The following is a 12,055-nucleotide window of genomic DNA, read 5'->3' as shown; positions in this document are numbered from 1 at the left end:
GCTTATATGAATGATAGAACCTCTAATGATGAATCAAATGATGCGCTCATTGATTTTGCAACAACACACTATCTTGCTACATAGACAATTTTTTATTGAAAAATCTTCAACTTGGCAAACTAAAAATATGATGACCATGGCTGGAGCAAATGCGTTTTGTTTCTAATAGGGCAGTGATGGTAAAATTACCTATGGGTTTCATCATAAAATGTAAACATGCGATGTTTGCACCCTCAGCACCTCGGAGTCTGATCAGCTACCGAGATGTGCGTATTAATGGTTATCACCTCTCGACCGCCACTTTAAATAGAAAAGAAGTTTTGGTTCTTGCGAAGAACCATAAAGTTGTTGAAAAAGCTTTTGCTACAGAAAATGGTTTATATCGAATTGTAATTCGGCCTCCCATTATATTTAATTTTGCATCATCTATCTCAGAGAGTCGTGTTTCTCTCTGGCATGGACGATTGGGACATCCAGGATCCACATTATTTAGAAAGATCATTCCATGTATAACTAGACATAATTTAAAGCCTGTAGATATACATTCTATGGAATTATGTCGTACATGCGTGCAAGGTAAAATGATTACTCAGCTTTCAATTTGGAAACTTCCACAAGAATTACCACAAATGCTTGAAAGATTGCATGGTGATATTTGTGGTCCTATTAATCCAATATCAGGACCATTTCGTTATTTTTTGGTCCTTGTTGATGCATCAGGTAAACAATCACATCTTTAATTATCATCAACTCGAAACATGGTGTTTACCAATCTTATATCTATGCTTATTTGCTTTTGGGCACATTTTTCTGATTATTCTATAAAAACATTGCATATAGATAATACAAAAGAATTCGCATCAAAGTCTTTTGAAGATTATTGTACTGCAACAGGAATTGAGTTGACATATTATGTTCCATATGAACATACTCAAAATAGACTTGCAGAGTCATTTATAAAGCGTATACAACTCATTATGCGGCCACTCTTCCTTCATGCAAAACTACCTGCATCTATGTGGGGTCATGCAGTTTTACATGCTGCAACATTAATATGCCTCCGTCCTTCTTCTCTTGAAATGATTTCACCACATGAGCTCATTTTGGGTCATGTTCTAAATGTATCTCACTTACGAGTATTTGGTTGCCGTGCTTGGATTCTAGTACCAGAACCTCAACGACATACCATTGGAGCTCATTGATAAGAAGGCATATATGTTGGTTTTGATTCACCAAGCATTATTCATATTGTTGATCCATCAACTGATACATTATTACGTGCACATTTGTAAAATTACCATTTTGAAGAAACTGTATTCCCATCTCTTTAAGGAGGAGTATCCAATTAACAAAGAAATAAAGTACTCATATTTGAAGTACCAAAAACGTTTACAATGAATCCCGATCTTAAGACATTTTTGGTAGAAACTGAAGTTGCTAAGATTTTGCATTTAAAATGGATCGCGGATGAAACACTTGATGGCTTCAATGATGTACCTAGAATTACAAGAGTTCCTATTAATGAGGCTCAGAATGCACCTGCTCAGATTGCAGTGCCATTGACTTCAATACCTCAAGTTATAACAACAACAACTAAAAGAACTCGTGGACCATATAAGCAACCACATAAGAAGAAAGCTATAAAATTAACTAATCTTGGTATTATTTCTTAAGAAATTGCCACTCATCTTGCAAGACTACGAATTCATGATGATATATCCATGCATAATGTACCTTCAATTCCTATGAAAAACAATCTTGGAATTGGAAGGAATAAGAACAAGTTGAGTAAAGAATTATCTATTTTGTATTGTGCTACAGATGATATTTGGGACAGACCATCTATTACAGTAGATGAATCATTTGCATATATGATTATAGAAGCCCTTTCTTGTAAGGAAGACGATCGTGAACCTCAAACCATCGAAGAGGCGATACATAGCTTTGATTGGTCAAAATGGAAAACTGCTATTGAAGAGGAGTATGCCTCTTTGCATAAGAAGAAAGTCTTTGGTCCAATTGTAGACACTCTTACATCTCGCCCTGTGGGATATAAAATGGTATTAGTATGCAAGCGAGATGTTTAAGGCCAAATAACCCTCTGTAAAGATCGTTTTGTTGGTCAAGGATTTATTCAACGATTTGGCATTGATTATGAATCCACATATTTTCCAATCATGGATTCAATTACATTTTGATATATTATTGGAATGACAGTTCATGCCACCCTTGAGATGCATCTGATGGATGTAGTTATTGCATATCTATATGGTTCTCTTGATGCAAATATTTATATGAAAGTTCCATCTGGCTTAGAAATAGGAACTCCAAATCAACATGCTCCAGGAAAATATCGTGGTATTAAATTATGTAAGGCCTTGTATGATTTAAAACAATCCGGACGAATGTGGTATCAACATTTTTGAGATTATTTAATTACAAATAATTTTATAAGTGATCCATTAATTCACTTGTTTGTTTATCAAACGAGATAAAATTGGTTTTGTGATCATCACTGTATATGTTGATGATCTTAATCTAGTGGGCACTACATCTACATATGTTACAGCTACAAATCTACTCATACGTGAATTTGAGATGAAAATGCTAGAAAAAACAACTTTCTGCATTGGTCTTCAGATTATGCATCTTACAGATGGTAGCATTTTTTTCTACCAACTAATGTATATTAGACGAATTTTGCAAAGATTTAATATGATTGATGCTTATCCATTGTCCACACCAATGGTTGGACATGGTCGTGATGGTCATGATCCATACCGTCCATGTGAGGAGGAGGAGGAAATATTGGGAGACCAATATCCATACATCGCAACGATTGGAGCACTTTTGTATTTAGCTACATCTACAAGACCAGATATTGCATTTGCAGTTAGTATTCTTGCAAGACATAGTGCACGTCCAACACTACGACATTGGAATGACATCAAACATTTATTACGTTATCTAAAAGGTACTGAAGGCTTGGGATTATATTACACAAAATCTGTACATCCAAAATTAATTGGATATTGTGATGCAAGATATAAATCTGATATTGCAACAGCTAAATTTAAAATAGGATATGTATTTTTAAGACATGGAGCTACAATATTATGGAAATTAGTGAAACAAATAATAACTGCAACTTCATCCAACCATACAAAAATTATTACTTTATATGAAGCATCTCGAGAATGTATTTGGTTGTGATCAATTGATAAATTCATTCAAACAACCTATGGATTTTCATATGATGATTCTCCAACTATCTTGCATGAAGATAATAGTGCTTGTATTGCACAGATGCAAGTTGGTTTCATTAAAGGCAACATGACAAAGCATATTGATCCAAAGTATTTTAGTTATACTCATGACTTGATTACTGATCAAGTACTTATAATGAAGAAAATTAAATCTACAAATAACCTTACTGATCTCTTCACCAAAGCTCTCCCATTAAGCAATCATCGTCGACTTAATTATGGCATTGGTATGCGGCGACTTTCTTTTCTTGAATAAGAAAGTTAATGAGCTCTTTAAATAATTAAAGAAAATGTGGTTGTACTCTTTTTCCTTCATCTATGATTTTGTCCTTAAATAAAATTAGATTTTCTTTGATAAGGTTTTAATGAGACAACAATTCTTGATCTTGCAAGATCATAGAAAAGTATAGATCATAAATCTATATAAATTTTATATTATGTAAATATTATGATGAGCGAGGAGGAGTATTGAGATCATTAAATGTAATTGACGCTCTCCATAATATTTATTGTAGACTATAGTAATTACCATAGCTACAGTATTTAGAGTCTAGTGGAGAAGTACTGTTCATCCTCTTATCTTCTCTCTTCTTATATACGAGACACAACCAGATCAATAGATTTGTGTGTGTGAAGCTGTCACGGCCATAATCATGTAAGCTAATAATTACATATAGAAATAGATAGAAGTAAGTAAAAGTAGGTAAAAGTAAGTTAATTCTATAATATTTAATATGGAAGCTTCCTAAAAACTTTTTAGACGCTGCTTTGACTTCATAGGTGTCTTTAATTGACTTTTTGGATTAGAAACGTGGTCAACAAGTTGGCTATGTGCCACACATGTTGTTAGCTTGAAGATCAAGCTAACTATGTGGTCCACACGTAGAAAAACTTGCCTTGTAAGTCAAGGCATGTGTTCTACAAAGTCAATACATATTGGAGGTCCTATAGAACGTCGCCATGTAGCTCTTAGTTAGATAGTATATATAGAGACAAGAGTGAAGGATTCTTCATTCTTGTCAACTCCTTTCTTGCTTCTAGTCTAGTTTCAAGGGTCTCTAGTTTTCTTGTCTTTTGGCAATAGCCATTCCAGTTCCTCTTTCAATATATATACTTGTTTATATATATTTTTTTACCTCTCTTTGAGTGAATTCTCACTTGTCTGAATTGTTTTTTATCGAGTTCTTGTCCTTGACAGATTGACAAGAATACACCTACAATATCAGAGCTTTGTCTAATCTTGATTATGAGTGGATTATCCCTTTTTCTTGATAAGATATATTCGTATTAGAAGTTGCGGATTATCCTCTTCTAAACTGATATTGTCCTTAGTATTTTCTTTGTCCGCAAGTCCTCTCTTCTAGTTGTCTTGAGTGATATTAGACATCTTCTCTCTTCTAAGTGTTATCATGGCAAAACTTCTTAAAATGAAGAGTGCAATGGCACAAATGCAAGAGCAATTGAGGGAGTTAATGCTTGCAATGCATCAACTCAATTTACCACCACAAGGAGCAACAAGATTGGCAGGAAGTGAAGATATAGAAATGGTTGAAGCTGCTTCAACATCTGCACCAAACCATGTCCTTTCTCCTATAGTGGAACGCCCTTCAAATGTTAGAGAACCAAGAATTGCCCTACCCGAGAAGTTTGATGGCACCAGATCCAAGTTTCGAGGATTTATCAATCAAGTGCAACTTGTGATTGAACTTCAACCCCAAAGCTATCCAACTCCAGGATCACAAGTTAGATTCATTGGTACGCTTCTTTCAGGTTCGGTACTATCGTGGTTTTCATCTTTTCTTGAACGACGAGATCCAATATTGGATAATCTAGAGACTTTTTTGGCAAAGTTTCGATCCATGTATGGAAAACATGATGCAATTCGTGTTGCAACCAATGAGATCCGTATTTTATGACAAGACAATCGATCAGTATCGTTATATGCTTCACAATTTCGACAACTTGCAACTGATATCAAGTGGGATGATGCTGCTCTTATTAGCCAATTTCTCTACGGATTACAATATGAGGTAAAAAAATTAATGCTCAACTTACTTGATCCTCAAACATTGAGTCAAGCAATTGACTTTGCTATAAAGTACGACAATCGCCTTTTTGAATTCCGATCTGAGAACCGTATAAGTGGACCTCAACGTTACTATAATTCAATGGCAACACCAACACATCTTCAATACATACATTCGGAAGTAGAGGATATGTAAATTGATGCATTACGTTTCAAACCTCTTACTGAGCAAGAAAAGACTCGTTGTCGTCAAGAAGGATTATGTTTATATTGTGGAGAACCAAAGCACACTGCTCAACATTATCCAAAGAAACGACGCAATCACAAAATGAGGAGTATGGCTATGAAAGAAGATAATGTGTCGGAAAACGAATTTGTCCAGTTACAATAGGGACCGTTGTCGTGTTGTAACACGAGTATACTGTGAAAATATAAAGAAAGAGGACTTTTATTAATGTTCAGTTACCTCGAATATTGGGAGCAATGACCAATTTCAGTGCAAGTACTGAGAGGCCAGGTTCAGTCACCCCGTTACAGTCAGCCGGGGCATACTGAAATGCTCCATTCTATTCCAGTAACAGTGTCGTATTATATGCTTTTCTGCTCGAGAACGCGCCGGGCATCTGGCTGTAGAAGGTAGTATGGAGATTCATCAATAGTCAAGCAGTCTAACAGTTTTTGACTGTTGGAATATAAATGACTGCAAGAATATACGGTAAATCTATACGGATGGCCTTCGACTGCTCACCGAAGTCCCTTTCACCTCAGCCGGTACATCTCTAGACGTTACAGAGAATCCCGAACAGTCCAATGTGCTAATCTCCGATACCGCTTTGTATTTACAATCTTGTATCCACTAACTGTCTTGTTAGATTAATCCAATAAATTTCATTCACTTCGCATACTCAATCCTATAGACACCCTTTTAATTCTTCAATCACAAACGTAACTCGATTTCACAAAACAGTCAAGAATAATCAAACCCACTTCATTAAAAATCTCGATTCACCATTACAACACTGACTTCAGCAACGATTGCCTCAGTCTTCCCAAAACCCTATGAAGAAAAAAAACCCAATTCTCTGTCTTTTTTCTCCGCCCGAAGCATGAAGCTAGCTCTCCCCCGCTTCAAAACCTCTCCATAAAAAAAAACCCTCTCTTCCCCCCCTCCTTTCTTAACCTTAATTCTGAATTTCTTCAATCTTCCGTCTTGGATCCAAAATTGGCTCCAGCCGTCAGAGCTTAGATCCGAAATTGGCTCTCGCCATCAAAGCTTAGATCCGAAATTGGCTCTCGCCGTCAGAGCTTTCTCCTCCGTTTTTATCTTTAAGAGATCCATTTACCGAAAACAACGTTCCCTGAAACGACCCAGAGAATAGGACAGCCTGAAACAGAATCGAAACCCCGTACTCGGGTCCACATTGAGTTGCCCGACCAATTCAGGTCTCATATTGGGTAAGATGCTCGTAATAACCTGCATGTTCACGTAATTGGGTCAAAGTGGTCCTTTGCGTCAGATTGGCTGAGGTCCATAGTAAGACCGGAATTTCTCGTAATTAGACTGCATTGGGTAGCCCGGCCAATTCATGTCTCATATTGGGTAAGAGGACCCGGATTGGATTCTTGAAATTGGATCCAATTAGCTCTATGAACCAGGCTCACCCGTCATGTGAATTGGTCCTTTCCCTTCCTGCTGACTCCCGTTGTTGGAATCGAACGGAGCATTTCAGTATGCTCCGGTTGACTGTAATGGGGTGACTGAACCTGGCCACTCAGTATTTGCATTGGAGTTGGTCGTTGCTCCCAATCTTCGAGGTAACTGAACATTAATAAAAGTCCCCTTTTTTTATATTTTCACGATATACTCGTGTTACAACACGACAACGGGAGTCAGCAAGAAGAGAAAGGACCAATTCACACGACGGGTGAGCCTGGTTCGAAGAGCCAATTGGATCCAATTTCAAGAATCCAATCCGGGTCCTCTTACCCAATATGAAACCTGAATTGGTCGGGCAACCCAATGCAGTCTAATTACGAGAAAATCCGGGTCTTACTACGGGACTCTTATCCAATATGAGACCTGAATTAGTCAGGCGACTCAATGTGGTCCCGATTACGGGGTTTCAATTCTGTTTCAGGCTGTCCTGTTCTCTGTGCCGTTTCAGGGAACGTTGTTTTTCGGTAAAAGGATCTCTTAAAGGTAAAAACGAAGGAGAAAGCTCTGACAGCGAGAGCCAATTCCGGATCCAAGACGGAAGGAGCTAATTCCGGATCCAAGATGGAAGGAGCCAATTCCGGATCCAAGACGGAAGATTGAAGAAATTCAAAGGCTAGGGTTTGAAAGAGGGGAGAATTAGGGTTAAAGGGGAGGAAGGTTAAGAAATGAGGGGGGTTTTTTCAGTGGAATTTTATCAGTGGGGGTTTTTTCAGTGGAGTTTTTTCAGTGAGGGTTTTTTGGATCGAAGAGCTAGCTTCAAGCTCTTTCAAGGTTACTAGTTTGGTTTCATTAGGATTTGTGAGGGGAGAGCAATCACTGCTCAAAGTCAGTGTTTATTTTGGTATTTTGGATTTTATATAAAACATTGATGGTTTGCATTCTCAATCGGTTTGTGCAAGTCGTGTAGCATCTATGGGTCAAAATTTGGTATTGTCTGGATAGTTGGATATGCTAAGTGTATAAAAAATTTTATATTAATCTAACAATGCAATCAAGAGATATCTGGATTTTAGTACAAAGGACTATCGGAAGTTGGCAGTCTAGGGTTGGATAGGGTTTCTGTGATATCTGAAGATCTACCGGTTGGATCGACGTAATTTTTGGCTTGGTAATAGAAGATTTAGAGATCAAGCGGCTATTCAATTTTGAGCTGGAGTTAACGGTTGACAAAGGAGAAATCACTTCTGGAGTTTCTACATCAAATTTCAAGGTTGTAGCCGAGTGTCATTAGTGCGGTTTTTGGGCGTTTTCTTTCAATCTGTAAGTTGGGTTGGGCTGAAATTTTCTGAGCATATAGAAGGCTTATACTTGTATTTGGGTGCAAAATTTCACACTAAGTGGACGGTTGGATCAAAAGTTACAGCTTGTCAAAGCTCACTGGCTAGGATTAGGACTTGTTAAGAAAAACAAAACAACTTAATTATAAAAGAAATAAAGCAATTAGAATATTGTATGGTTAAAATGACTATGAGGAGTGTTTTTAAATACTTCGAAATTGATATTACAATTATATTCTTCATACATGGATAAAATCTATTAGGGTTTCTTTGTTATTTGTAAAAACAATTATATCTTCCACAGCCAGATACCCAGTGTATTCCCAAATAAGACAACACGTAATATGACACCGTGTGGCTGGAACCTTGCACAACTTCTAGTAAAGGTCTTATTCTCTCCTCAGAGCCCTCTCCTTGTTTTACATTAAATATTATTTTAGGACCTAAACATTACAAAGTCTCTGCCTTGTTAGATTCAGGAGCCTCGGCGTGTTTTTTAGATGAAGAATTTACTAAAATTCATAACATATCTTTAGTAAAGAAAACTAAACTTGTTCATATAGAAGTCATAGATGGTCGTCCATTGTGTTCTGGAGATATTACTCACGAAACCCTTCCTATAGAAGTAATAATCAATGGTCATAATAGTTTTGTAGTATTTAATATCATTAGATCTCCCTCTAATCTAGTCATTTTAGGTTTATTGTGGTTAGAAAAATACAACCCTCAAATAGACTGGATTATCCAAACCCTTACTTTCTCTAAAAGTATAACTAACAGTGTAGTTAAGCAAGTAGAGAGTCATAAGTCTAGTTCAATTAAACTCGTATTTATAGGCACAAAAGCTTTCTTGCATGCTGGTATGAAAGAATCACCATACATTATTTATGCTACACCCATTTCTACTGGTGAAAAGACTTCAAGTGGCATTCCAAACCAATATCAAGAATTTCAAGATGTATTTGAAAAAAAGAATGCGGATACACTCCCAAAACATCGTCCCTATGATTGCTCAATTGACCTTCAAGAAGGAGCACAATCACCATTCGGACCAATCTATAGTTTATCACAAAACGAGTTGGCTGAACTCAAGGAATATATTGAAGAAAATCTAGCCAAGAATTTCATACGCCATTCTAAATCTCCGGCAGGAGCTCCAATTCTATTTGTGAAGAAAAAAGATGGATCATTGCGGATGTGTGTTGATTATCGAGGACTCAACAAGATTACCATCAAAAACAGGTATCCACTACCTTTAATATCCGAACTTCTTGATTAGCTAAATCAAGCTAAGATCTATACAAAAATAGATCTTCGGGGAGCATACAATCTAGTACGCATCAAAGAAGGAGATGAATGGAAGACTGCATTTCGAACTAAGTATGGACATTTTGAATACAACATCATGCCTTTCGGACTTACAAATGCACCAGCAGCTTTTCAACATCTAATGAATGATGTTTTTCGAGAGTTTTTGGATGATTTTGTGGTATGTTATTTAGACGACATCTTGATCTATTCTAAGAATCCAAAAATACATGAACTTCATGTTCGTCGTGTGTTACAAAAATTAAGAGATGCAGGAGTCTATGCCAAGATAGAAAAGTATGTATTCTACACTACTCAAGTCGATTTCTTAGATTACATCATTTCAAATGATGGACTTATGATGGATCTTAAGAAAGTTCAAACTATTATAGACTGGAAGATCCCAAAAACGGTAAGAGATGTCCAATGTTTTTTGAGATTTGCCAACTACTATCGGATCTTCATCAAAGACTTCTCTCGAGTTGCAGCTCCACTTACACGTTTGACTTGTAAAGACAAACTCCAATGGAATCAAGAAGCGGAAGTTTTTTTTGAATCTTTGAAGACAACGTTTGTTTCTACACCAATCTTGTATCATGTTGATTTTTCCAAAGCATTCTTTATCGAAACAGATGCATCGGACTTTGCTCTGGGTGCGATTTTATCACAAATGGGAACAGATGACAAACTTCATCCAGTAGCCTTTCATTCAAGAAAATTCTCAGGAGCAGAAATCAATTATGAAATCCATGCCAAAGAACTTCTTGCAATTGTGGATTCTTTTCAAGAATGGCATCATTATCTAGAAGGCGCTTCTAGTCCAGTCACCGTGTATACAGATCAGAAGAACCTCGAATATTTTATGTCAGCACGCGTATTAAATCGTCGCCAAGCTCGTTGGAACATGTCTTTATCAAGATTCGAGTTCATCATCACTTATCGACCAGGAAAATAACAAAGTTTATCCGATGCCTTATCTAGACGTTCTTATCTTGCACCAAAAGAAGGAGATGCAGCTTTTGAGCAACAAAGAACGGCTCTCTTGAAGCCGAAACAATTTCATCTTCGAGAAATAAAATCAACATTGACTATTGATTTAACTTTTCTTAAGCAAGTCCAGTTAAGTATGTCTTCAGACCTTCTTGTTCATGATATCAAGAACAATTCTTTTAAATCTCATGATCCATCTAAATTTGAATTCAAGAACAACCTACTCTATTTTGAAGGATGCCTATATGTTCCAGAAGGAGAAGCACGTTTACGTATTCTTCAAGCTCATCACGACTTTCCAACAGCAGGATATTTCGGATATAATAAGACTTTGGAGCTGATATCTAAGGATTTTTAGTGGCCACAAATGTGGAAGGCAGTTAAAGATTTTGTACAATCATGTCATGTTTGCTCAAGATCAAAAACTCCTCGTCATCGACCTTTTGGACTTCTTCAGCCATTACCCATTCCAGAACAACCATGGTCTTCTGTTTCTAAGGACTTCATCACGGATCTTCCAATCTCAGGTTCTTATGACTCTATATTCGTGATAGTAGATCGTTTTACCAAGATGGCACATTTTGTACCATGTACAAAATCTATCACAGGTGAAGAAACAGCTAAGCTCTTTCTTGACAATATCTATCGCTATCATGGATTACCCAAGGATATTATATCAGATAGGGGAACTCAATTTGTATCAAGATTTTGGCGGACTCTTTTCAAGATTCTTAAAGTGGATATAAAACTATCTTCGACATTCCATCCTCAAACTGATGGACAAACGGAGCGTGTTAATCAAGTTTTGGAGCAATATTTAAGATGTACCATTAATTACCAACAAGATGATTGGACAACTCTTTTGCCATTGGCAGAGTTTGCTTACAATAACACGGTACACTCTTCTACAAAACAAACACTTTTCTTTGCTAAATATAGTTATCATCCATGACTTGATACTTTTGACTTTTCAAAAGTTGATAATCCTGCTGCGAAAGATTTGGCAATTCATTTATCAGAGCTACATGCAACGATGAAGGCGCAGTTAAAAGAGACTCAAGAACAACAAAAGGCCAATGCAGATGTCTATCGAAACGAACAACCATCATTCGTCTTGGGTGATAAGGTATGGCTACTTCGTCACAATATCAAGACCACTCGTCCTTGTGATAAGTTGGACTATCGAAGGCTGGGACCATTTTCTATTTCTGCACAAATCAATCCAGTTGCATATCGTTTAGATCTACCGGAGTCAATGAAAATCCATCTAATATTCCACATGTCTCTTTTTGAACCATACAAGACAATGGACATACCAAGAAGACGACAAGCTCCACCTCATCCTATAAAAGTGGACAATAATGAAGAGTTTGAAGTAGAAGAAATCTTAGATTCAAGGCGACGCCAAAATAAATTAGAATATCTTGTCCATTGGCGCAGATATGGTATTAGCAAACGCACATGGGAGCCA

The sequence above is a fragment of the Physcomitrium patens genome, chromosome 3 (assembly GCF_059467195.1).
Source record: "Physcomitrium patens ecotype Gransden chromosome 3, ASM5946719v1, whole genome shotgun sequence".
Classification (NCBI taxonomy): domain Eukaryota; kingdom Viridiplantae; phylum Streptophyta; class Bryopsida; order Funariales; family Funariaceae; genus Physcomitrium; species Physcomitrium patens.
This window is presented reverse-complemented; position numbering follows the sequence as displayed.